The sequence below is a fragment of the Miscanthus floridulus genome, chromosome 4 (assembly GCF_019320115.1).
Source record: "Miscanthus floridulus cultivar M001 chromosome 4, ASM1932011v1, whole genome shotgun sequence".
Lineage (NCBI taxonomy): Eukaryota > Viridiplantae > Streptophyta > Magnoliopsida > Poales > Poaceae > Miscanthus > Miscanthus floridulus.
In genome coordinates this window covers 4,236,154-4,263,363 of record NC_089583.1, presented here as the reverse complement: position 1 = coordinate 4,263,363, position 27,210 = coordinate 4,236,154, and the positions used below count along the sequence as shown (strand labels likewise).

Sequence of the window (27,210 nt, the reverse complement as noted above, 5' to 3'; positions counted from 1 at the left end):
GTACCACATAACTGATGCAGTGATAGTATCTCTTGATTTTTGTGAATTAATGGACTTAAGTGCTATTAAGAGGTTGTTGCAATCCAGAAGACCAAGTGATGAGTACATAGCTGGGGTACAGGATTTTCTTAAGTTTGCCTACAGTGGGAAAAAGTCCGATGCAAAGATTCAATGCCCCTATATCAAATGTGTCAATAGGCAGTTACAAATGCAAGAAACAGTGTATGAGCACTTAGTGTGTGATGGAATGCTGCGTGGATACACTATATGGGGATGTCATGGGGAAACAACATCTTATATCTCTGCTAACAAAGATTCAGAGTCACCGCGTCCAAGTTTAAACACTAATATGCGCCAAGTAGTCCAAGAAGCCTTTGGATATATAGACGATGAACATCACACAAATGGACCTCACGCATCAGGTTTATCTGAAGATGGACCAGATGCGGAAACACAAGATTTCTTTGATTTGCTTAGGGCTGCTGATGAACCTTTATGGGAAGGATGTGAGCTATCAAAACTTTCTTTCCTAGTCCTATTGTTTCATGTGAAGTCGACCAACAAGTGGAGCAATAAATCAATTAATGATCTACTTCAAATTTTACAGCTAGCTCTCCCAAATGGTTCAAATATACCTAGAACATTTGTAGAGGCTCGGAAGACCATTGCGAAGCTTGGTCTTAGATATGAGAAGATTCATGTGTGCCCAAATAATTGTCAGCTCTATCGGAAAGACAAGAAATATGATGACTTCTGTTCAAAATGTGGAGCTTCAAGGTGGAAAAATAAGCCAGATAAAACATCATTAACAAAAAAGGAAAGAAGAAAGGCAACCCCAAATAAGGTATTGCGTTACTTTCCAATCAAACCTAGACTTAAAAGGCTTTTCATGAACAAGGAAACAGCCAAGTTAACTAGATGGCATGATGAGGAGCGTACAAAGGATGGTGCTTTGCGCCATCCTGCTGATTCAGAGGTTTGGAAAATCACTGATTCCTAGCACCCTCATATTGCATCAGATTCTCGAAACATGAGGTTTGGAATAGCAACAGATGGTTTTAACCCATATGGGAAGTGTAATTCTACCCATAGTTGTTGGCCAGTTGTATTAGTACCATACAACCTTCCACCATGGTTATGCATGAAAGCTTCTTCTCTTATGCTCACTCTAATAATTTCTGGTTACCCTGGAAAGGACTTCCATACATTTATGCAGCCGGTTTATGATGAGCTAAATGAGTTGTTTGACACCGGTATGTCTACATATGATGCATCTCGAGATGAGAGATTTCAACTTTATGCTACAATATTACATACTGTGAGTGACTACCTTGGGACAGGGATACTGGCACATTACAGTGTTATGGGATAGTTGGGTTGTGTGTCCTGTGAAGATGAAACAAGTTCAATACGCTTGAAGCATGGCCTCAAGCAATGTTTCATGGGACACCGACGATTTCTACCCACTGGCCATGAGTTTCGTCATGATGCCAATTCATTTGACGGAACCGAAGAGCATCGGTTGAGACCTATTTCTTATTCTGGAGTATCTCTTTTGGAAAGGATAAAATCAATTAAAGACTTTGAGAAGTCCAAAACATGGAAGGGTGTTAGTGGCCTATTTTGTTTGTCTTACTGAAAGTATAATTTGCTACGGCACAATCTTGACTTTATGCATATAGAGAAGAATGTATGTGAAAATATATTTAGGACACTTTTAGAAATGGATGCCAAATCAAAGGACAATCTACAGGCAAGGAAAGACTTGCAAGAAATGAACATTAGGCCAGATCTACATCCACAAAAAAGGCTAATGGTAAGTATTACTTGCCTCCTGCTTTGTATAACATGTCTAAAGAGGAGAAGCAACAATTTTGTAAAGTCCTTCGTGACATAAAAGTTCTAGATGGTTATTCTAGTAACATCTCTAGATGTGTAAATGTTGGTCAAGCAAAAATTTCAGGCCTCAAAAGTCATGACAGCCACATACTAATGCAACAACTTATGCCACTTGCTCTGAGAGGTCTTCTCCCAGATGAAGTTACATCTGTCTTATTTGATCTGTGTGGATATTTTAGAGAACTGAATGCAAAAGTTCTCCACGTGAATGAACTTGAGAAGTTAGAGGACCAAATCATAATGACGTTATGTCAGATGGAGATGATATTCCCTCCTGGGTTTTTCACTATCATGGTGCATCTAGTTCTTCACTTAGCAACAGAGGCAAAAAATAGGTGGTCCTGTATGTTATCGATCAATGTATTTTGTGGAAAGGTATGTTTTTCTTATAAAAAATTAAGAGCCATGTTTGGTACCTTCACTTTGCATGCTAAATTATAGTTTTTATTAATTTATACTAGTTTGTGTAGGTACCTTGGTGATTTGAAGTCAAACGTGAGAAATAAAGCTCGTCCAGAGGGCTGCATTGCAGAATCAGTTCTGGCAAAAGAGGCTATGCACTTTTGTTCAACATTTCTTGATGGTTTTCAGACATTGTCTAATAGGCTTTCGCGGAATGATGATAATGAGGAGTCACTTGGATGCTCTACTAGACATGCATCAACTCTTTTTCCTCAATCTAGGAAACCACTTGGGAAGCCAAGTAGTTATGTCCTGAGAGGTTTGGCTAAAGTACAAGCACATAGATATGTGCTATTCAATTGTTCCGATGTCGATCCATACCTTAGGTAATATCTCAAAATTGTAAACATAAATTTATTTTTTTGCCTCCCATAAAATTTCTTACATGTAAATTGTAGAGCTCATGCTGAAGAGATCATTGGAAAAGGTACTGGACATAGAGCCAGTCATAGAGATGTTGAGAAAATCCAAAATGAGAAGTTCCATCAATGGTTTAGAGGTCATGTAAGTACCTTAACTCAAAATGCTTATGTAGCACTAACGTGCAGGACTAAACTTGTATAATTATACAGATAATGCAGTTAGAGAGGGAAAATGGCATTCATGGTGTTAAAGATGGCATTAGATGGCTAGCTCGTGGCCCGGTTGATGCTGCAAAAAGGTATCATGCTTTCAACAGTCGAGGTTTCCGTTTTAGGCCCAAACGGTTGGATAGGGTGACACAAAATAGTGGTGTAGTGCTAACTGCAAAAACATCAAGTTATGCCAGTGCAAGTGATGGCATTCCAGTTTTAGGTGATGTGACTTACTATGGGAGGATAATTGATATTATTGAGCTAAACTACTCTGGGAATTTTTCTGTGGTACTTTTCAAATGTGAATGGGTTGATGTTGTTTCTAAAAGAGGAATAAAGAAGGACAAGTATGGCTACACACTTGTTAATTTCTCACACCTGATACATACAGGAGAAAAGATTGTTCATGAACCGTATATTTTTCCTAACCAAGCTGACCAGGTGTTTTATGCTGAAGACAAAGAAAACCCTGGGTGGTCTGTAGTCATGAAGATGAAACCAAGAGATATATATGACACAGGTTGTGATGAATGGGAAGATGATGTAGAAAATGAGCCATTCCATGTCACACACCTTGGAGATATGTTCAATAATGCAAATGTAAGACATCAATGGGCTAGAACAGACATTGAGGGAACCACGGTGGATGCTAGTGATGCTGCGGATGCTAGTGGCAATGGATTGAATGACCAATCATAGTTCATGAGGTGCAGTACCTGACTCTTTATTGTGCAAGCTCATTTCTTCAATGGTTTGTGTTTCTCCTTTTTCTTTATTCTGTAATTGTACACGTTCTTCTCATATTTATTGAATTTTTACTATAATGATAATTTATATATGTGAACTTTATTGGGGTGGTCAATGGTATGATTGGAACAATATATGTTATACCTGTATGATACGATAACGAAAATATATAAAGAAACCACAAGTTAATTGTTACTTGACCATGCTAGTTCTCTACACATTCTTAAGTTGATTTATTACTAAGTTCAGTTTTGTTTATGCAGTCCAGCAGCACACGTTAATTGTTTTTGTACTAATCTATAACTCTCTCTTAATGGGGAAAAGAAATGCTACTTTGGTACATGTACTAAGAACTACTGAGTACCTGCTGTATTTTCTATTGCTATGGCACGCAAGCCTGCTTTGTTAGTTCATTAATGGCTGACGTGTGCTTCAAGTGTGGCACTGTTTTGCATAAATAGAGACTGGCTGACAACATGATAGACTGCTGCACAAGCACATGGATTAATGCTGCATGTTTTCACTAATTCAATCTTTCTATTGAACTTGTGATCCCAAAAAACATTGGTTTAACGCTGCATATTTTCACTAATTCAGTGTTTGACCCTGAAATTTTATGGGGTTAACTTTTAATGAAGTTCCTGATTCATGGCTTGATGCTGCTATAGGAGGTAAATGAGATGTTGGGCAGGTCTTGGCTACTACCATATGGGTCGATTTCTGTTGTAAGTGAGTTGTGCTCGTAATGGATTGAGGATGAATGACTAGGCGTTCTATTGGAATGTTGATGCTTGCTTACCAACTTTAGCAGCTGTGCTTGTTTACAGTTTTGCAATTAGTCAAATTACTGTGTGCATTTTCTTCTTTTTTTAAATGGTTCTATTCTTACATGTCTCAGTTGTTGATGGATGACTTATGCAACATGATACTCGTAACATGAGCTAAGATATAATTGAACATATTTCTGACACAAGAGCTATAGACTCGCTAGAGTAATTCTTCAGTTCCATTGCTACCAAATGTTAAAGGGAGTGTTCACTAAAGCTTCCTGCACCTGCTGTTGTGCAGTTGCTGTAGTAACTGCAGAGAACAAAGTGCAGCCATGGTTTGCCACTGCTGTTAAGTTTTATCTTGCATTTGCCAATTAATAACTGCAGAGAACTGCTGGCTTGTTATGCAGGACTTCAGGTGGCAATCAGCATGGGAGTGCAGGAGATCATTGTGGAGACCGACACCATGCTTGTCAGAGATGCTCTCTCAGGCGACAACTATAGGCTGTCCACAGTTGGGGGTCTAGTCACGGAGATGAAATTTTTTATTAGCGTAGAGCTTAGATCATGTAATCTTAGTGTGTGCAAACTTGACTGTAATAGGGTGGCTCATGCTTTAGCAGCTGTCAGGTGTAAGTTTTCTAGTGGCATTAGTAACACTTGGATGGTGTACCTTAGGAGTTTGAGTGTGTGGTAACCAGCGATTTGGCCGGAGTCGATGAGTAATAAAATGCTCAGTTCAAAAAAAAGATTATACTCGTACTAGGATGCTCGTCATGGTTGTGACTTGATAAATTATCTCATTATGTGTTCGTAACTTGAGTGGTTATGTGCCTGTAAACTTGAATTATATGTACGGATTTTTATTGGGTTGTTCCAGTTTATTATGACGTGGACTAATAAAAAAATAAAAGCTGAAATCTAGACTAATAAGAATGCAACACGTGGAAGAACTAGGCGGTCTATTAAAAAACTGATGAAATACGTGGATGAATTGGGTTAGCCCACAATATGGGACTGGACTATAATGTTGCTAATTTGTAGCTGGGCCAAAAAAAAATTGGGCCAATTGGGCAGATTGTAAATGAAAATAATAATGAAAAAAACCCATGCTATATGGGCCAAATGTTAAATGCCACGTCACCCACCACGTCCTCTGCCATGTCATATGTGCCATGTCACCATACACGTGGCAGTATTCTATTCAATATGTTGTGACGAGTTGTCTTGTCACGAATTATTGACAGGAGAACTATTGTCACTGTATTAATGAAAATGTCCTCTGGTGGTCATAGAAGCTCCTCCAAAATGGCTCCGACTCCTCCGAAGAAGCCCCTCAGGAGGAGCTCTGCCAAACACTCCCTTACTCATTGCTACTTGGTTCTCATGTGATGACCACGACGTGATTACCTAACAGCCTTGACAACAGCTAGGTGCGATGTTCGTGTCGCCTATGAATAGGAAGGTCCACATGTATATGTTTCTTTGTAACACTTGGACTGTAACATTATTTTGTGTTACTACAAGGTATATATTTGTAACATATTTTATATGTTCCATTTATGTGTTACAACATAGTACACTTTTGTAACATTTTGCTTGTAACATTAATTTTGTGTTACCATAATTATTGCCAGTAACACATTTTTATAAAAAAAAGTGTTTTGTGTTACAACCGAAGTCTGTAACACACTATTTTGTGTTACTATGAAATTTCATTGGAACACATTGATGAATGTGTTACAAGAAAGTGATACAATATCCTTGTTTTGTAGTAGTGTTCGTAGGCTGGGGAGCGAAATGAATTTGGGGGGTTGGTTCGGCTTCTAGTTCTAGGTGGACGGATCACGGACAGGTGGATTGAAAACACGTCGCATCGGTTTCTTTCCTTCATCTCGGCGATTTGCTTCATCGACAAATGGCCTGCGGCACGACGCCCTGATTGCGAGCAACAGAAAGAGATAGAGAGAGAGAGGGCCAGGGCAGGGCATCGGTGGGCACTTGGGCGGGTGACAGATCCATCACACTTTAGGGAGCACGTACCTGCATCTTGGCTTGAACAAGCCGGAGAACAATGGTGATGGGGACGAGGCCGCGGATGCCGCCGCCGTTGATGCTCACAACGTGATGAGCCTGGCCTCGTATGGTGAAGATAATGCTGCGACCAGAGATGAACCGGCCAAGGAGATTGGATATGACCGAGAGTGTCAACTGTTAGGGCAGCAGATGGATTCGTGAGAGGGAAAATTTAGTGGGAAATATTTTCAGTCAATATTTTAGGAGGAAAGCTAAGCTTCCACGCCTCTTGATTCTGGATTTCTGGTGCTTATCCATGCGCACGAAGTTGAAACACGTACATATAAAAAAATAAAAAAACGTACAGATCAAATTAGTTTGGCCTACGAAAATATGCAAGTTAAATCCAAGAGTGTCTACACATTCTAGCACAATTTTAAGAAAAATAAATTCATTTAATAGATTCATCTGAATCAATTTTCCATTATTTTACATATCCGATTCAGTATCAGTAGTAAAAAAAATTGATGGACATCCCATACAAATCCTTATATATCTAAAAAACATATAGTTTTCAAATAAAATATCTAAAAAATATATACTACTAGATTTCGCTATCTAAAAGTTACTTTATCAGTAATGACTATGTATATCGGTTTTGTGATAATATTAATAATATGTACCAATTTAGTCTATTTTAAAGCAATGACTAATATTAATTTTAATATTAACAATAATACATAAATGAAATTTATTTTATATAACTAATCACATCAATTTAATGTGGCCAATTATATTACAGCTGCTATAACTTCGTTTCCTAGCATAAAATCCATGTTAAAACTTGCGGCTTTGATTTCGGCCGCAACGTGCAAATCTTGCTCACCCTATTTCGATCTGTTTCACTTAAGACCATGTAGATTAGCGGTTTAACCTGCAGGAGGGACCATGGATTCAACAGGTGGTGGGAAGGCAACTTGGTGCTTCATTGCAGCAGCCGCCCACCAAGGAGCACTACAGATGGAGCTTGAGAGTTGAGACGAGGGATGAACGACGTCCTGACCCGTTTGGATCGGTGGCTCATCGGAGGGGAGCTACGAGGGTACAGATGGATTTAGAATTTTAGATTGCGTGGGTGCCGTGGGAAGGAGGATGAGAGGGATTTGGCGCGTGGATGTTGCGGGAAACTTGCCGCGATTTAGATTGCGTGGGTGCAGTGGGAAGGAGGACGAGAGGGATTTGGCGCGTGGGTACTAATTATTCGTTCAATTATTACAGGTAGTTCAAACCGAGCTAAACGAGTCGAGCCAAAGTTGAAGTCATTCAAAATCATGTCATTTTCATTTTAAAACAAAAATGAGGTTAATCAGACGTCACTTTGCAGCGTGTTACGGACATTCCACCCCATCATCCCAACTACTCTAGTGTCGCTTGGAGCTCTGCTTGTGGGTACCATGGTTTTCCGTCTTCCTCTGTACGGCGGTGGAGCTGGCGCCATGTGGGTCTCCTTTGGCTGTCAAGCCCTCGCAGGTAGTGCTTGGTCCTACAAGGATAGGGAATCAATGTTACCTTCGCTGGGGGCATTCTTGAGGTGGCCGCGCCGGTATCCACAGCCGAGGGTCCACATTACGCGACAGGGCACATCAGCAAAGGAACCAACCCTTCAAGACTTAGTCGAGGGTCCTTGCTGTTGCCCAAAAAATCAAGCACCTTAAATAGGAACTCCCTTATTGTTTACTTTTAAGTTGAATGACAAGTATCAAGAAACAATTTTTTATTAATATTTGTCTTATTAATAAAAATAAAAAGTAATATAATTGGCCACATTAAATTGATGTGATTAGTTATATAAAAATAAATTTCATTTATGTATTATTGTTAATATTAAAATTAATATTAGTCATTGCTTTAAAATAGACTAAATTGGTACATATTATTAATATTATCACAAAACCGATATACATAGTCATTACTGATAAAGTAACTTTTAGATAGCGAAATCTAGTAGTATATATTTTTAGATATTTTATTTGAAAACTATATGTTTTTTAGATATATATAAGGATTTGTATGGGATGTCCATCAATTTTTTTACTACTGATACTGAATCAGATATGTAAAATAATGGAAAATTGATTCAGATGAATCTATTAAATGAATTTATTTTTCTTAAAATTGTGCTAGAATGTGTAGACACTCTTGGATTTAACTTGCATATTTCGTAGGCCAAACTAATTTGATCTGTATGTTTTTTTATTTTTTTATATGTACGTGTTTCAACTTCGTGCGCATGGATAAGCACCAGAAATCCAGAATCAAGAGGCGTGGAAGCTTAGCTTTCCTCCTAAAATATTGACTGAAAATATTTCCCACTAAATTTTCCCTCTCACGAATCCATCTGCCGCCCTCACAGTTGACACTCTTGGTCATATCCAATCTCCTTGGCCGGTTCGTCTCTGGTCGCAGCATTATCTTCACCATACGAGGCCAGGCTCATCACGTTGTGAGCATCGACGGCGGCGGCATCCGCGGCTTCGTCCCCGTCACCATTGTTCTCCGGCTTGTTCAAGCCAAGATGCAGGTACGTGCTCCCTAAAGTGTGATGGATCTGTCACCCGCCCAAGTGCCCACCGATGCCCTGCCCTGGCCCTCTCTCTCTCTATCTCGTTCTGTTGCTCACAATCAGGGCGCCGTGCCGTAGGCCGTTTGTCGATGAAGCAAATCGCCGAGACGAAGGAAAGAAACCGATGCGACGTGTTTTCAATCCACCTGTCCGTGATCCGTCCACCTAGAACTAGAAGCCGAACCAACCCCCCAAATTCATTTCGCTCCCCAGCCTACGAACTCGCCGTCGCCGATCGGAGAGACCGAGGCGGCGGTGGCTGCGCTGGTCACGCTCCCGGTGCCCCGCGCCGTGCTGGGTCAGATCGTAGCGCTCGCGTCCTTGTTCCTGCAGCCCTCTCCATTGTGATCTCCCAGAGACCCGGACCTTCTGCTTCCGCAGCCATCAGCCGGCCTCCGCCCTTGAACAACGCCCGTTGAGGGCACGTCATCCCCCGCCGGCCGGTCCACTGCCGCCCGTCAGGGGCTGCCCATCGCGTACTGCAGTTACTGTAGATGAGTTGGGGGATGGTGACGCCCGTTAGGGTCTGCCCGTCGCGTACTTCACATTAACGATCAGGCATATCTTCTGGCACATGTGCAAGAATTGTTGAAGAATGTGTAGCAGAACAAATAAAAAAACCAGGGACACCGTACAATCATACACAAATGCTAGCTTCCTCCCTCCATCCGTAAGTTTCTATTTAGCATCCTTCCCCCACTTGTGATTGAATTGGGTATTGTCGATTAATCATCACAGCGATTCACTAAAGTTTTTTTGTTTTCTTGCGATTAGTAGTTGCCACCATGTGGGAGAAACTCGATTGACATGTCGTATAAGCAAATATTTGATTAGCAATTTGTTTTGCAGATTAGAGATGGCTTAGTGCAAATCGTGTTCTAGCATTGAAAACATAGCACTTCTACGAAACATTGATAGCAGGAGGAGCTCAGCCGCTGCAGTTCGACAATTAGGTAAGCAAGCAGGTAGCGGTGCGTCGGCAACTTATGCAGTTGCAACTTTCATTCGCTCGCACAGGCAAACGCGAAGTAGATAGCATTTGGTTACTCAGGTTACAGACGCTCCGAGCAGCAGTTCAGTATGTGAGACTCTAACTTGGTCTGCGTGCATATGGCTTTATGACTTAGTGTAATCCTTGGAAAAGGATACTTTACAGAAGAAATACTTACTGCTCGATTGCTTCACTAGTGTGGCTGATTAGTTGAAATACTTAGATGTGAATTATCCTATTCTTTATTCTTATTTATCTTATTTAATGTAAAGAACCTTTTGGACTATTTTTATTCGTATATATGTGTCATGCTCTAGACCATCCTATCTGAACCATAGCACTTTACTTGTTCTCAAGCTCCAAGTTCAAATAACATTACAAATATGCACTTTAGTCAAATTGTTACTATTCGGTTATACTTGATTCTTATTTGTGAATTATCCTATGCTTTATTCTTATTTTCCTATTGGTGCTATATTTTATTTAGATTGTGCTACCATGGCGGTGGATAATTGGACCATAAATCTGGAATGCGATGGGAAAGCTGAAGGACATAAACATGTGTAAAGGGAAATGGATAGAGATGAGATATGCTTTTTCGACTTGATTGATCTGATCGAGGGTTCTGGGTACACATCAGTCGACTATCTATACTACAAGAGAAAAGATAGCTTGGTTGTAATACAACAAGATTCTGATGTGATGGAAATGCTCAACGAGTGTGAGAGCGAAAAGACGGTTAATTTGTTTGTGACGAGGCAGAGACTGGCCACTTTAGCACCTACCAAGTCCAACAAAGAACCATCCAAATCTAAACCAAAAAAAATAAAGGTATTAGAATGAACATATAATTTACTTTTCTATGTATATTTGATTATTCAAGGACAACTATTCCAAGTAATGTTCCAAGTCATGTTAGTTATCAATGATTTATTTTCATCCAAGATTAGCATATCCAACCCCACCGTGGTATGTGACTTAATAAATACAATCTTGATAGTCTAATACAAATGTCTAGTTGTTTAATAAAAAGATTACATATTGTTTATTATATTTACTATAAACACGTGTTCATGTCCCCAACATTTGTTTAGCAGGAAGAGAAGGTACAAAGAAAAGGAAAGGATTAAATGTAATGCATACTGAAGCACTATATGCTAACAAGGTTGAGCAGTATGATGATGAGAACCAGAACACATCAGGTACAAATGTAGTTAGATCAATCTCATTCATATGGACTGCATCTTAAACAATTACTATCACTATCATTCTATTTTTAATAGGTGATGGCGATGAAGTACGTAGTAAACGAAAGGGGGCCGTTTTAACACATGTTTGGGATCTACTTGGAGGAGATCGGATAGTAGTAAGATGTAATATGCTTGGACAACCCATTGAAAAAGAAGGTGGCCTTTTAGGACAATTTTTGGGCACCATAGCAAGAAATGGTGGTTACTGTCCTGTTGGTGCCAAAGATTGGAGAGAAGTTAAGAAAAACAATGCAGAAACCATAATTCAATTCATCCAGGTTAGCTAAATTTCACAAGACATAATGTTTTTATAAGATTAAGTATATATATGCTTGTTATCATGTCATGAAGTCAAATTCATTCATTAGTGACTTTCTTATTTTAGAAAAAGTTCTTATATCCTCATTCATGTGAGAAATGGATTGAAATCAATTGAAAGAGATCGGAGAAAATACAAGGCAACAGTAAAAAAGTCACTATTTAATCCAAAGAAGAAAAAGTCGGTTTTGAACAAGCGTTGTCCAGATGATATCGATGAAGATCAATGGAAGGCCCTAGTAAAATATTGGAAGTCCAGCGAAGGACAAGTAAGGCACCATTATTGACGCTATTTGGCTTTTTTTTACTATCACTATCTATACCATTATTGATTTTTATATGTATAATGGTTCATTATCTATTAATTTACTTTTTCTTGTAGACCCTAAGTGAGAAGAACAAAATAAGTTGTGAAGTGAAGAAGACAACACATACAACCGGTACAAAGAGTTATGCTCGTTGGTCTGAGGACATGGTGAGTCATCTTCTGTTTAAAAAAATTATATATGATTCTTCTTACTTTTCCTTTACTGCTATTTTTCCAGAGGCAAACTGATCCTGAAAAAAACAGCCACATAGAGCAAAGGTTTACCTCGCAACTCACAGGAAAAGGGGAAAAGGGATAAATGAACCAATGGTATGCTACATGCACATGAGAATTTTTGCAAATATAAAATTATTTCTGTTTTCTAATGTGCAGATTTCTTGCTTGTAGGTTGAACTGGAAAATCTCCTAGACACACAACCAGAGTTAGCACAAAATAGTGAGGGAGGAGTTGCATGGGAAGGTGATGCATTACATCGGGTGTTGGGAGAAGAGAAAGCTGGACAAGTGCACGGCATGGGATTGCTTCCAGTTCCTAAACAAGTTTATGGTCAAAGAACACACCATTTTAAGGACATTAATATAGTTTCACTAGATGGCTCATCATCTGATGTAGAGACTCACATGTTGGAGGAAATAAGGCAACTCAAAGAGCATTCTAGAATGCAAGACAAAGTTATTGAAGAACTAAAAAACAATCAAAGGCACCATGAGAACCAAGAAGCAACAATGGTAACAATGTACATTTTAATTTGTAACTTCGTATTGAAATGTGTTACTAAAACTTTATTTCTTTTCTAGGGAAATTGTGCTAGGAGTGATCATAACAATTCTCAGAATCAAGCGGTGCTTTCTAAAAGAAAGGTATTTGCTCTATTTTCCATGTTTTCACCTAATTTAGTCTTTTGGCTTTAATATTGTTTCAATTTTTTAGAGAGTTCACTATGTTGCACCCAACCAGAATGATGGATTCCTTGAACACATGGATGAATTAGTAAAGTCACTTTCTTGTGAATTTAATACTATTTTATTCACAAAGGATTTTTTTTATATTAACTCATGCTACTGTCTTTTTTCTCTTTACTAGAATAAAGAAACATGTGAGTCTAAATATAGTGATGATGATAGTCTACTTTTATCCACCATAAGTAAAACAACAAAGAAACAAAAGGTATCTATGAACCACACTTTGCTGCATTTATAGAGGAATTTTTGTCTTAATATTTCATACTTCATTTTATATGTGTAAGGGTCATCATGGAGGGCCTGGAGAGACTACAACCATTGCACACCAGGAGGTGGCTCATGACAAGGTTACATGCAACAAGCGTCAAGCACCTAAACAACTTCCTATAATGAAGGTAGATGAACATAATACACTTGTTCTAATTGCATGATCTTGATGTACAACTAAGGGTTGTTGGTCACTAAGAGATTATGTCAAATTAATGTAGGTTGGGTCCATGGTGCTACTAATGACTTCAAAATATCCTAATAAGGCTAATGTGGCCTATGCAACTCTCTTGAGCACTAATCCAGAAGCCATTGTTGGTGGAGTTAAGACAGGAAGTCAATTCTACAAAGTGCGTATCGATCATGCTATAGCAAAAGATGAGCCATTAGTGAGGCCTAGGCCTGGGTGCAACAATATTGGTGATGCTCAAGCCAAAGGAGTCTCAATTGCTTGGCCTTCGATGTTTGTATGTTCAAACTAGCTTTCTTAACTTACATCATTGTACATATGTGGCCTAATTTGTAATCTTACAACTTATATTTTCTTTGCAGGTTCAAATGATTAATGGTTGAATTCCTACATCGATGTGTACAAAGAATAATAGAAAAAGAAGCAATGGACTTTATGAATCCTAGCTAGTTCTTGAATTTTTCTTTCTAGTATGGACTATGTGTGTTTGCTCTCTAGAGCCATATCGTTATGTACAAATACTATGATTTAATCTGAACACGCACTATGTTTGAAATCATCCTACTATATGTGGATCTTGTTATGATTATTGAAATTTGTGGTTTATGTGATTTTGCAATGTGTCATGTTTGTGTGATTCTATAATAATCCGTGTGCCACATATATAGGCGAAACAAATATTTGTTTCCTAATCTGAATATGTTACAATAGATATAAACAAGTGTTACAAACCATGTGTTCCTTTGTTCCATACTGTGCTCTACCATAATATAGAAGTGTTACTAGAACTAAAAAAAAGTGTTACAGCAGACAATCACTATAACACTAGGCAAATATTCCCATAGATAAATAAATGTGTTACAAACTATGTATTCCACCATAATGTGAAGTGTTACTAGAGAAAAAAAGTGTTACAGCAAAAATTATTGTAACACTAGACAAATGTTCCTATAGACAAGTAGATGTGTTACAATAAACTTGTCTATAGTAACATGGCCAATTGGAACACAAAAAAATTGTGTTACTAAGAGAGCTAGTAACACTTTTTTCAACCTACAGTAACACAAGCTGGTGTCACTGTATCCATGTGCTGTTGTAGTGGTCGGGCTCTCGGCAAAGAAAGGTTTGCCGAGAGTTGGCCCTCGACAACGGTAGGCCGTCGGCAAAACCATATTTGTCGAGGGCCAGGCCGTCGGCAAATAATTCCTCTCGGCAACCGGGCCCTTTGCCGAGGGTCCGGCCGTCGGCAAAGAAAGGCCATCGGCAACCTGTGACGGCAGGCAAACGGCCTTCACCTGCCGTCTGTTTTGCCGAGGGTCAGAATTTGGCCCTCGGCAAAGAATTACTTTGCCGAGTGTCGTTTCTGTGCCCTCGGCAAAATATATTTTTTTTGCTTCCAAATTTTTTCCCTGGGTTTACTGTTGTACCTTAAAGTACATATTAAAATTTAGAGCTTTTTTTATTTTATTAGCTATATTTAATAAGTTTATTTCATTTACTTGAATTATTCCCGGTAATTCGAATTTGAACTGCAGGTGCATCGAATATTGGAATTGAGTGATTCAAAAAATCATATTCATGGTATTGCATGTGGTGTGAGACCGTATCCAGTGACAGATGCCAAATTTGGCGCATTGTTTTCATGGAACACGGCGAGGAACTTGCGTGTAAAGTATTTTTAAATTATATAAAATGGAAACGAAGTCCGAAATTCACGAAACTTGTCGAGGTGTCATTTCATCGCATGTATAGGCTGTGATAAAAAATTGAGTGGGTTTCGAGCAAGTTGCGACGTCCGATGCCTAAAACCCACCCCGCGGCTAGCGCGTCCCCGGCCGGCCCCGCGCGCCCCCGGCCACGCCCGCCGGTGGCCCACCCCTGTGACCAGCGCGTCCCCGACAGGCCCCGTGCTCCCCCGGCTGGCCCCGTGCGCCCCTGCCGGTCGTGTAGAGAGCATTTGGAGGAGGAAGGGAGAAGAGGAAGGGAGAAGAGAGGAGGGGAGAAGGAGGGGAGAAGGAGAGGCCGACGACCGTCACGCCCCCCGCGTCGTCGTGTCACGCCAAGCGGTCGTTGCCGTTTTCCTTGTGTCTAGCCGAAGACGAGGGTGATCCCGACTCCGCATCGCCCGACTACACTGCCACCCAAGGTAAAGCCCCCCTCCTGCCTGTTGCTGGCCTTCGTGCCATTTCTGGATTAGTGGGCCTTCGTGCCTTTTGTGGATGTGTTGGCCATCGTGCCATATGTCGTTGTGTCGGCCATCGTGCCAAAATTGTGGATGTCGGCCATCGTGCCGTCTTTTTCCTTGCAGGTTTTGGAAGCCTCCCCGTACAGGGGAGGTTCTGCCGAAATTTTGAACTTATAAATTGTGTTTCTTGTTTTGCAGAGAAGAGCCCGACGGAGGGGACCCGGAGTACCCCGAGCGTCTTCCTTCGGGTCTGCCTGCACCGCGTCACCTCTCCACTCCACCACCACCCTAGGTATAAGCCCTTTGTCCGTAACCCTAGCTAGATCGCGTAAACCAGTTAGGCGTCTCCCGTCCGAAAGAGATACGGTCATAGGTATGCGGATCTCTACATATCTGCGACCGTATCTGTTTTGGATTATCCACGTTATTTGGACAGCCCGTGGATGCGTAGATGATTTAGTTTGTATGGTCCGGTCCGAGATGGGGTTTCGGCAGCACCTCCTTGTTGTTCTCCAGATACACACTCTCCCTTCCAGGACGTGTATCGGGAGAACAACGGGGATGTGCTGCCGAAATTCTATCTCGGATTGGAGCGGAGCATGGAAACTAACCTCATCTACGCATCCGCGGGTGGGATTAGGATCTATCCCTACCTATTAGATAGTAGGCAAGCGGTGTATATGCTATTGATGGTTATATTACTCTGTTATATATATGGTAGATGATGGATAACCGTGATTGGATGTACATGGGCCGCCGTAGTCAGAATCAGGTCACTCGTGAATGGATACAGAAGACTGAGGATTTCTTGGACAAAGCATTTGGTGTGGGTGCTCAAGTAGCGATAGAGGTGTGGTGTCCCTGCAGCGAAAGTGCAAACAGGAATAGGAAAACCAGGAAGGTCATTGAGGAACATCTTTGCAAGTTTGGGTTTACGCCAGACTATACCCGGTGGGTGTGCCATGGTGAAGGCCATCGTATTAGAGATGAGGCATTGAGGCCACGCTTGGAGGAGTTTGATAGTGATGGCGGGGTACCAGACATGATGGATGACTTCCACCAAGCACACTTCGGTGTACGATGTATGGACGAAACCGAGGAGCAGGAGCCAGAGGAAACCACAAGGGCATTCTATCGCATGATGGAGTCGGCTAAGAGGCCCCTTCATTACAAGACAAATGTTTCTCAACTCGATGCCATTGGACGCTTAATGGGGTTAAAGTCCATGCATAACATGAGTCGAGACTGCTTCGATAGTATGTTGGCAGTTTTTGGGACCCTGCTTCTGGCAGATCACGCGCTGCCGAAGAACATGTACGAGTCAGTGAAGCTCCTCAAAGCTCTTAAGATGCCATATGAGTAGATACACACTTGTGATAACAGGTGCGTCCTCTTTAGGAAAGAACACGCAGAAGCAAAGTACTGTCCAAAGTGTAAGTCCTCTAGGTATGTGGAGGTCGAATCTAGTGTTGGGCAGAAGAAGCAGCTTGGAATCCCCATGAAAGTCCTACGGTACCTTCCGTTCATACCGAGACTCCAATGGCTATTCATGAGCGAGGAGTTCATGAAACAGATGACATGGCACAAAAATGGCATCCGATACAATCCTGACAAGATGGTACATCCATCAGATGGTGAAGCATGGCAAACATTTGATGGCATTTATGCTGACAAAGCTCTAGAGGCTCGTAATGTGCGTGTTGCGTTTACAACAGATGGGTTCAATCCTTTTGGAATAATGGTGGCCCCATACACTTGTTGGCCAATCTTCGTTATCCCCCTCAATCTCCCCCCCCCGGCGTCCTTCAACGTCAGAATATATTCTTGTTGCTGATAATTCCTGGTCACCCGGGGAAACATATGGGTGTGTTCATGGAGCCTTTGATTGATGAGTTGATCAGTGCATGGGATCATGGGGTACTGACATACGACCGTGCTACAAAGAGGAACTTCACAATGCACATTTGGTACCACTACTCGATGCATGACTTTTTGGCGTATGGTCTATTAAGCGCCTAGTGTGTCCACAGGAAGTTCCCATGCCCGGTATACAAGGCAGCTCTATAGTTCATTAGGTTGAAGAGTGGTGGCAAGTTTTCCTCGTTTGACAAACATCGACAATTCCTCCCTCTTGACCATGCATTCAGACGAGACATTAAGAACTTTACGAAAGGTGTCGTAGTGACAGACCCTGAACCGCAGAAGATGATTGGCGCCGAGGTTCTTGCTCAGATAGATGGTCTTGTCGCCAAGGAAGACGGAGTTGGTTTCATGGGGTATGGTGTTCAACATATGTGGACTCATAAGTTGGGCTTGGAGAGGCTTCCCTATTTTAAGCACCTGGCCCTGCCACATAACATTGATGTAATGCACACTAAGAAGAATGTCGCCGAAGCTCTCTAGGCAACACTCATGGACACTGACAAGTCAAAGGACAACCCTAAGGCTAGAGCAGACCTAGCAAGGCTATGCGATAGACCACACCTAAAGATGCGACCACTAAGAGCCGGCAAGACATGGAGAAGGCCTAGGGGCGATTATGTCTTGGAAAAGAAGCACAGGACGGTTGTAGTCCAATGGATCAAGGACTTAATGTTTCCTAATGGGTTTGCAGCGAATCTTAAGAGGGGGGCCAACCCATCTACTGGCCAAGTCTTAGGGATGAAGAGTCACGACTTCCACATATGGATTGAGCACCTTCTTCCGTCGATGGTTCGAGGCTTCGTCCCTGAGCATGTCTGGGTCGTGCTGGCAGAGTTGAGCTATTTCTTCCGCTAGCTTTGTGCCAAGGAGTTATCTCAAAACGTGGTGGCTGACTTGGAAAAAAGAGCCCCTGAGTTGATCTGTAAGTTGGAGAAGATATTTCCACCCGGCTTCTTCCTGTCGATGCAGCATTTGATTATGCACCTCCCGTATGAGGCATGAATGGGGGGGCCCGTGCAGAACCGCTGGTGCTATCCAATCGAGAGATGTCTAAAGACTATTCGCAAGAAATGTGGAAATAAAGCTAGAATTGAAGCTTCCATGGCAGAGGTGTTCATTAACGAGGAGGTGTCAAACTTCACAACAACATACTATAAGGGCAACCTTCCTAGCGTGCATAATCAACCGGCTCGTTACAATGAGGATGAAAATAAATCTACCCTTAGCCTTTTGAAAGGGTCACTCAAAGAGCGAGTGCATTGAGCCCAAAGACCTTGAGCAATGAAGAGTGGCACAGTATCATGCTATATTTGTTGGCCAACCTAGATGAAGTGGCACCGTATATCGAGTAAGTTCTCAACGAACTTGTTACTTACTCCGTCACTATTCTACATCCAACCCCGTCATGTTTCTTGTCTACATAGGGAATTTGTTAATCTATTCTGGCGTCAATCAAGGCGACCTCGCCCTCATGAAGTTGATACCATTCTTAAGGAGCGGGATTTCATTTCTTGGTTCCAAAAGAAGGTACCGTCCAACTTCCCCCTTGTTTCTTGATTTCAAGTTGGTCGTTTGTGTGAATAACATAACGCTCTAGCCTGACTTTGTAGTGCTACAGGGATGTGTCTATAAGTGCTGAATTGCGGCAGGTTGCCGATGGCTTCAACTTTAGGGTCATGTCATGTAACGTTTATGATGTCAATGGGTATCGCTTTCACACAACAAGCTACGAGCAGAGTCGGCCGCATCGAAGGACCACAAATACAGGAGTTATGACGCCCGGAACTGATGGCAAGGACTATTATGGGATACTTGAAGAAATATATGAACTCCAGTTTTGTGGAGCCGAACCTTTTAGTCCTGTCATATTCAAATGCCGGTGGTTTGATCCTGAGGTATCGAGACAATACCCTCATCTTGGGCTAGTCGAGACTTGACAGGATTCCGTCTATGAAGGTGATGATGTATGGATTATGGCCACACAAGCCAAGCAAGTCTATTATAGTCCATATGCTTGCCAAACCGAGGAAAACCTTAAGGGTTGGTATGTTGTTCACACAATATCGCCGCACGGTAGACTACCTCTCCCAAACGATGAAGATTACAACTTGAACCTAGAAACACATGACGGAGAGTTCTATCAACACAAAGAGAGGCTACAAGGGAGCTTTGATATAGACTTAACTGGGCTAGTTGAAATGGAGACAGACATCAAAAGGGTTGTGGACAAGGACTCTAGAGATGAGGTGAAAAATCCAAAGGATATAGTGTTCCTTGACCGATTACACTTAGGTGTTGATAGTGATGATGAGGAGGCGGATGAAGATTTGGACATGGTTGATAGCGATGACGATATGTACAATCCAGCTAATCCTGGTCGTGGAGATCGTTTCTAATACATGTAATATTATCTGTTTTTGTAATTACATTCATTTTGCATCTCTTTCTAATTATGTATCGTTTATATATGCTAATTGTTTTGTTCTTTTTTAATGCAGGAAATGCCACCCAGGAGGTCCGTCCAGTCTCTTTACGCCAACCAGGAGGAGCCGGAGGCGTCGGTTCAGCCTCCGGAGCCGGTGCCGAGGCGGAGGAGCCACAAGCGTCCGAGCAGGACGCAGCCGACTACCCCTCCGGCCGTGGAGGAGCCTGCCGCCGTGATGGAGCATGCGGATGCCGGGGTTCCTCCACCTCAGGGGACGAGGTGACTGCAGGGGGATCCACTTCCTCTAATGTGTCGACGGTGTACTTGCGTGGTCCCGCGAAGCTCCCGCGTCGACCAATACCTAAAGCGGCCCGCCCGCTGATCACACCCTATGGGGATAGGTAAGTAACTTAAGATGTGCTCAAAACTTCTTCATTTGAAATGTTGAAAATCAAAATACAAACTAATACTTTTTGTAATCACTTGTGCAGGAACTGGAAACTTGTGGAGACTGGAGCCAAGGCACGCAAAGTGAATGGCATCCTAGGAGGTCTGTGTAGGGAGCACTACCCTGGCCTGGTGGCGGTGAGCCTAGACATGTTCGAGCCGGCCACTCAGTTTGACCACTACGAATTGGCCGCCGATGCCATGGATCGTAGTGGCCACAAATACAGGAACAAGGCGGAGCGGGTCGTCAGGGACCTGTCGGTAAGTCTTTCAGGCACACATTGTATTCTTTTAGCCACAAATACATCGTATTCATTGGGCATTCTTCTAATAAGTAATTGATACCTCGCGCCTTTATGTAGGATTTCTTTAGAATCGAGGAGGGCAAGGAGCACAGGGTGTACCAGGTGGCGGTCGCTTCTTGTAAGAAGCGCGTCACGGACATGATTCACGACGCGCATCATCAGGCGCACATTTGGCACTACACGAAGGTCCAAGGGTGTAGCATAAAAAAGGACGAGGCAAGACAGGTGGTGCTGACCAAGGAGGAGTACCTTGTGGTAAATACGGAACATTACTATTGATTTCTTCTGAGATTAAGTTTTCTTAATTTGATCTTCTGATATATCGTTTGCTTGATGGCCTGTAGGCGATTCCTAACTGGTGCAATCAGCATCCGGATGCCTGGGAGAGGATTGTGGACATGTGGCTCAGCCAGGACCGGAAGAAGGAGCAGGATGAAGCACGCGAGCACCGTTTGCTGATGCAAGGAGTACCACACCATCAAGGCAGCCGCAACCTCTCCAAATTCTCAGAAGCTTGGGTAAGGCGAAACCATTTCTCTAACCTAACACTCAATTCTGCAACAACTCTAACAATGTTATTGTCTTTCTCGCAGTCGGCGTCACATGGTGGCCGCCCTTGTGGTCACCTCAAGGCATATGCCTTGTCCCACTTGGGCAAGGTGACGTCCGCCACCGACTGGACCCCGGAAGTCCCTACCGAGTCGTTCACCAACGCCAACATTGCCCCTCGCATCTCTGCGTACACAGAGATGGCAATGTCAGTCCACAGGCCAGACTACGACCCGACCACCGAGGAGCGGCTTGATCTAGAGCTCGTGATGAGGGTGGGGCAAGGCAAGAAGCACTGGCGGTTCTGGCTTGGCGACGGTGTCCTCGACATGACCTCTGTTCCTCCGCTGCACCAGATCCGAGCAGTGAGCACGAGCTCAATGTCGGCCATACGCCAGCGCCCGACCATGGTGTCGACACTCCAGGTAAGTGTTCTCTTCCATTCCTAGTTCTTTGACTTTTACATACCTTAGCTCCGCAATCTTGAAACATTGGCGTCAAATGTTGCAGGCACAGCTGCAGGCGATGGAGGCCGAGCGGGAGCAGCAGCGGCAGAGGCTGGCAGCTTTGGAGGCCGAGAGGGAGCTCGAGCGGCAGAGGCTGGCAACTTTAGAGGCCAAGCAGGAGCAGGATCAGCGGCAGATGGCAGAGGTGCTCTCCTACGTGCGGGGTCTTGCGATGACCCAAGGTGGAACGGTCCCACAGTTCTTGCTCGGTCAGCTGCAGCCTACACCTCCACCTCAGCTTGATTCTACTCCGGTGAGTATGACAAATGTTTTAGTTTCTCTAAATGTCAAACCTAGTGAAACCTAGTAAAACCTAGTGAAACCTAGTGCTAGTGGTGATGGTGGTGGGCGGTGGTGGCGGCGTGGGTGGTGGTGGTGGCGTGGTCATGGTGGTGGCTGCGTGGTTGGTGGAGGTGGTGGTGTGGTGGTGTGGTTGTTGTTGGTGGTAGTAGTGGTGTGGTTGTGGTGGTGGCGTGGTGGTGGTGGTGGTGGTGGTGGTGGTAGTGTGGTGGTGGTGGTAAAAAGTACATCTAGTGCTTGGTTATCTATTTATGTTGTCTAACACGTTCTGCATCTTCTTTGTTTGTGTAGCATCAGTCGGCGGCGTCGAACGACCCTAACCTTCTCCTTGTCAACTCCCCAGGATCGCACGCGGCGCCATCTCAGCCCGGACCGTCGCCGTGACCAGTTTGGCGCCTCCTATGCCTCTTGTTTATGTTGCTTGTCGAACTTTACACTTGTGGTTGTCTATGTGTCGAGATTTGTTTGTGACTTCGAACTTCGAGACTTCTATGTGATGTGGATGTGAATTATGTGATGTGGATGTGAATTATGTGATGTGGATGTGGTTATTGATATGTGGATGTGCTTATTGTGATGTGGATGTCATATATATGTTTATTTGTTGAATGGAAATGCAAAAAACAAAAAAAAATTAAAACTGGCTGTGGCTTTGCCGAGGGCTATGGTCATGCCCTCGGCAAAGCTGGGAATTATGGAACACACAGAATCCCATCTTTGCCGAGCGCATGACCATAGCGCTCGGCAAAGAGGAAGCCTTTGCCGAGAGCTGAGCCATAGCTCTCGGCACAAAAAATGTCAAAAAAAATTATCAATATTCTTTGCCGAGAGCTCTTCTGACAGACGCTCGGCAAAGTTTTTTGGAAAAAAAATTCAGAAATTCTTTGCCGAGAGCTTGCTAAGGCTCACGGCAAAGATCAACTTTACCGTGACCACTCCCCGTCACGGCGAAAATTTTTGCCGACGGCCGGCTAACCCTCGGCAAATCCTTTGCCGAGAGCCCGAGATGCGGCTCTCGGCAAAGTAGCCTTTGTCGTGAGGTACTGTGCCGACCGGCCTTTGCCGAGCAAAGCCTTTGCTGAGGGCAAAGGCTTCTTTGCCGAGTGTATCTGGCCCTCGGCAAAAAACCTCGTTCCAGTTGTGCAAGCAGTCAACCTCCGTAATATTTCTCCACCAGTGTATTTAGGATCATTTAAGGACATATGAAAATGTATTTGTTTGATTTCAAAAGTACTAAATATTGTAACATTAATATTTCTACAAATACTATATAGGAATTAGTTTTTGAAGTTGTATTATGAAAATGCCAAGTATATCCAAAAAACAAATTTTTTGGTCACTTCGAAAAGTAATACAATCAAGGAGACCAATTAGCAACTGAACTGCAATATAACGTTTACCTGAGAAGATGACGCTAATACTTGCGGATGTATGTTAGGCTCCACCAGTCCGTATAACTGGGCCTCATTGGTTGTATGCATATTAGGATCTTCATGACCATAAGCCTGCAGATATCCAAGTTCTGTCATGGACGATGCCAAAAAAACTCTCTGGAAACCAGAATTGCAACTTCACTCTCTAATTAATAATCTAACAAAGAAAATGCCAAATAAAAAATCCTTCAAACATGTGGAGCATCAACAGACATATCCACTGACAAACCAATTATATAAGAATAATATTCCTCATTACCGAAAAATCATGAACGGCCTGATGGCTCCGGTGGGCGGCCGTGGATCTGCGCCCGGCTGCGGGAGGGGGCTGACGGCCGGCCGTGCCACGCGCTCCTCGGTCGCTTCTTCTCCGGCTCACAGGTGCAGGCGACCACCGCCTTCGCCTCGGTCAAGCACCAGGAGGCGCCGGTGCCGGGGCCAGGCCCAGCTCGAGCAGGAGGAAAGAAAGGATCTAATCTGAAGGCGCTAATTCGACAACCAATATACATGCCTGCTCGCGAGTGCCTGCCGCCCATTGCCGCGCTGTGCCGTGTCCGTCGCCGAAGTAGGCTGAGACGGCGACGCGGTGCTTGCCGTGGGGGAGCGGGTTCCGGTCGTGGTCGATGTGGTGGTAGGAGAGTTCGACGGCGGAACTGGGGGCGCCCTCCCAGGCGACGACGGGTGCGAGTTGCGTGGTGAAGCAGAGGGCGACCTCGGGGGCCTGGGTTGGGGCGGCGGCGTGGATCGGGACCGGAGGGTTGAAGGGGGGAACGAAAAATCAAGAGAAGGCAGCGGCGTCTGCGCGCGTGGGTGGGGTGGAGCGGTGAAGTGGGGAGATCAGGGGCGGGAGATCCAAAGAATATCGGCCGTCTGATATGGTTGAGTAAGGAGAGAGAATCAGTGCGAGTTAATTTGGTACGTACGTTTTTAATGTTATTTTTTCTATGTGCATTTTGTATAGTGGACGTAGTTTAGGTCGTGACTTTAGAGGTGAAATTTGTTTGGTGGCTGTAGAATAATTTAAAGTGGTGTATTATAGGGGTAGAGATGATAGCGGATTAACCCTCTGACCATCCTAATCGACCAGGCGCTCTGGGCAACATCGGATGCATTCCCGTGCCCCCACTAGATCCTGACCAGAGCCCACGAGGCCAAAGAATGTGCCAGTCCGATGTGGAACATAGAGGTTCTAGCGGGCAATTTTTGCCATCGGACTGGTCCGATGCTCTGCATCAGATCGACAACGCCGGTCTAATGCTCCCTTTTAACAATCCCACGCACTGACAAGTGGGGCCGCCTAGGTGACACTACTACAGAATGTTACTGTAGGGGCGGCTGCGCCAGCCGTCCTTCCCAGGGTGTTCCTACAGAGGGTGTCTCTGTAGGGGCGGTTTCCTGACCGCCCCTGCAGTGCTCTCTGTAGGGACGGCTGGTGTTTTCAGCCGCCCCTACAGTGCCCTCTGTAAGGGCGGCTGGTAATATCAGCCGCCCCTGTAGTGGACTTCTGTAAGGGCGGCCGTATCACCAGCCGCCCCTGCTGTATGTATTTGTAAGGGCGGTTCAATCAAGAACCACCTGGATTTTCCAGCAAAAAAAATAATTCAAATTCAAATCTGACCATATATATATATATATAATTCAAATCTGACCGCCACAAATATACATATATACATCCACAAACACAAGACCATCATCACAAATCATAATTCACAAAAGTCCATCATTACAACATAGTCCATTATGAAGTCCATCATTATAACATAGTCCATTAAGATATCCACAAGTCCACAAGCAAAACAAAGTCCAAACCGTTCCAAAGTCTGATCCAAATTATATCACAAGTCCACATTGTCATCAACGGCCTAGGGTTAACCTATCAGTCTCCCGAAGGTGTTGGTACAGAGGATTACTACCTAAGTCAGAAAGAAGATGATGGTAAGTGCCTTTATGATACACAATCTGGTCCATTGTAAAGTTGCAAAGGTCGCCGACCATCTCTAAGAGCTCGTCATCCTTGTATGGGTTCCTTCTCGTGTCTTTATCTTTCTCCAACTACAAGAGAACAAGTTTAGGTTTACTATATCACAACATATGCGAACTTTTCATACTACGAGCGAAGAGGTTCAAACTTACCAGATTGGGGTTTCTGTTGTAGCCACCGATGGTACTCATCATAATACATGTGTAGTATCCACAATGTAGACTCCCAGGCTTCTACTTGGGGCACTGTGTGTTTTGCATATGAAGATGTTAAGTAATGCTATTGACAGACATGTAATATATGGAGTACCAAAGTAAATGACACTTACCGCACATAGAGTTTTGACATACAACTTTTCCTTCCTATTTGGATGATGCCTCCCCTTATGTTCCTGGACATAGTGCCCGAATGTCTTGTTCCAATGGTTTTAGCAAATGCAACTTGTTAGTATCCCACATTGAACCTTACAAGTATGTATACAAACATAGTAGCTAAAATGAGAATTGTCAATATGTATACGTCTTGACAATCGTTATGAAGTCTTTGTATGTCTCGACTGGGAAATCCGCTAAATCAAAGACCCATGCCATGCTATGTGAGAGCCAGACGCTTATGCAAATCCAGTGATCGCTGCATAAATTTAGTCATAGAAGGAACACATAAGCTCTTTTGCATCGAACAAAGTAATTTGAACAAAGCTAAGTATACAGTCAAACTTACTTGAAGTGGTATGGTATCCATATATTATCGTGTTGTTGGAGATTTTTAAAACATAGAGCAATGTATGCCGCAACCTTGAGGGGCTCTTCCAATATTTTCTTGTTCTTGATGTCCTCTTTCTTCTTAAGTGTCTTTCCAGCTCCTAGTTCTTTGCAATCTAGTTTCCACTCTTTAGGGTAATTAAAATTTGTTGATGCTATAGGTGAAGGGTCTATATGCCCGTGTTTCAGAGCTGGCCTCTTTTTCACAAAGTCCGCTTGGATTCTACAAATCACGGCGTGGGTTAGTTACAACAAAATTAAAAGATTATATTCATATCATATCGAGAGGGCAAGGACTTACAGGCACCATATGCGAATCAGATTCATTTTCATTCGTCCGAGGTGGAAGCATGCCTGGATATCCTTAAACTCAACGGCAATTTGCCCACCTGGGCTCCAAATGTGCCGGCAGGGATCCATGCTTGTAAGATTTCTAGTTCTGTTATCTGAGCACACAAGTACCAATCATGGAACTTTCTCATTCCACGTGGCAAGCATTGTATGACTCGGTTTGGTAGGAAGTTCTTGCCTTTTTCATATTTATCCGGGCAATCATTTGACCATTTGAGGTTATCAACGGCTGGATACTTGTTAAACCCTTTGTGCAGTTTGCTAGTGGTGCCCTCCTCAGTGGTGCCCTCCTCAAAAGCTGGTGCTCTAAATTCTTTTACTTGGTTCTTAGGCTTGAACTAGTCATGAGCCATCCACTTGTGCACCGACGAGACATCATTAATGCCCACATACGATGGCTTTATCTTGATTGGGATTTTGTTTCGAGCTTCCCATTCGGGCACGTCCTTGTCAACTTGTGCATCACCTGCTCCAGGGGCCACTTGTTCTTCACGTATCGGCTGTTCACGAGGCAATTGCTGTTCATGAGACACTTGTTGTTCATGTATCGGTTGCGCTTGTTGATAAGGATGTTGCATCTCATCATGCCTTTGCTCGGTACGAGCTGGAGAAGGACATGGCATGTCATCATGCCCATGCTCGATA

At 43.2% G+C, this 27,210-nt stretch overlaps 2 pseudogenes; one reads left to right on the top strand and one right to left on the bottom strand.

Moving 5' to 3' along the window:
* Nucleotides 1–27,210, bottom strand: part of LOC136547927 (putative receptor-like protein kinase At3g47110) — a 216,491-nt pseudogene that overhangs the window by 184,805 nt on the left and 4,476 nt on the right.
* LOC136550633 (uncharacterized) lies at nt 50–3,635 on the top strand (annotated as a pseudogene).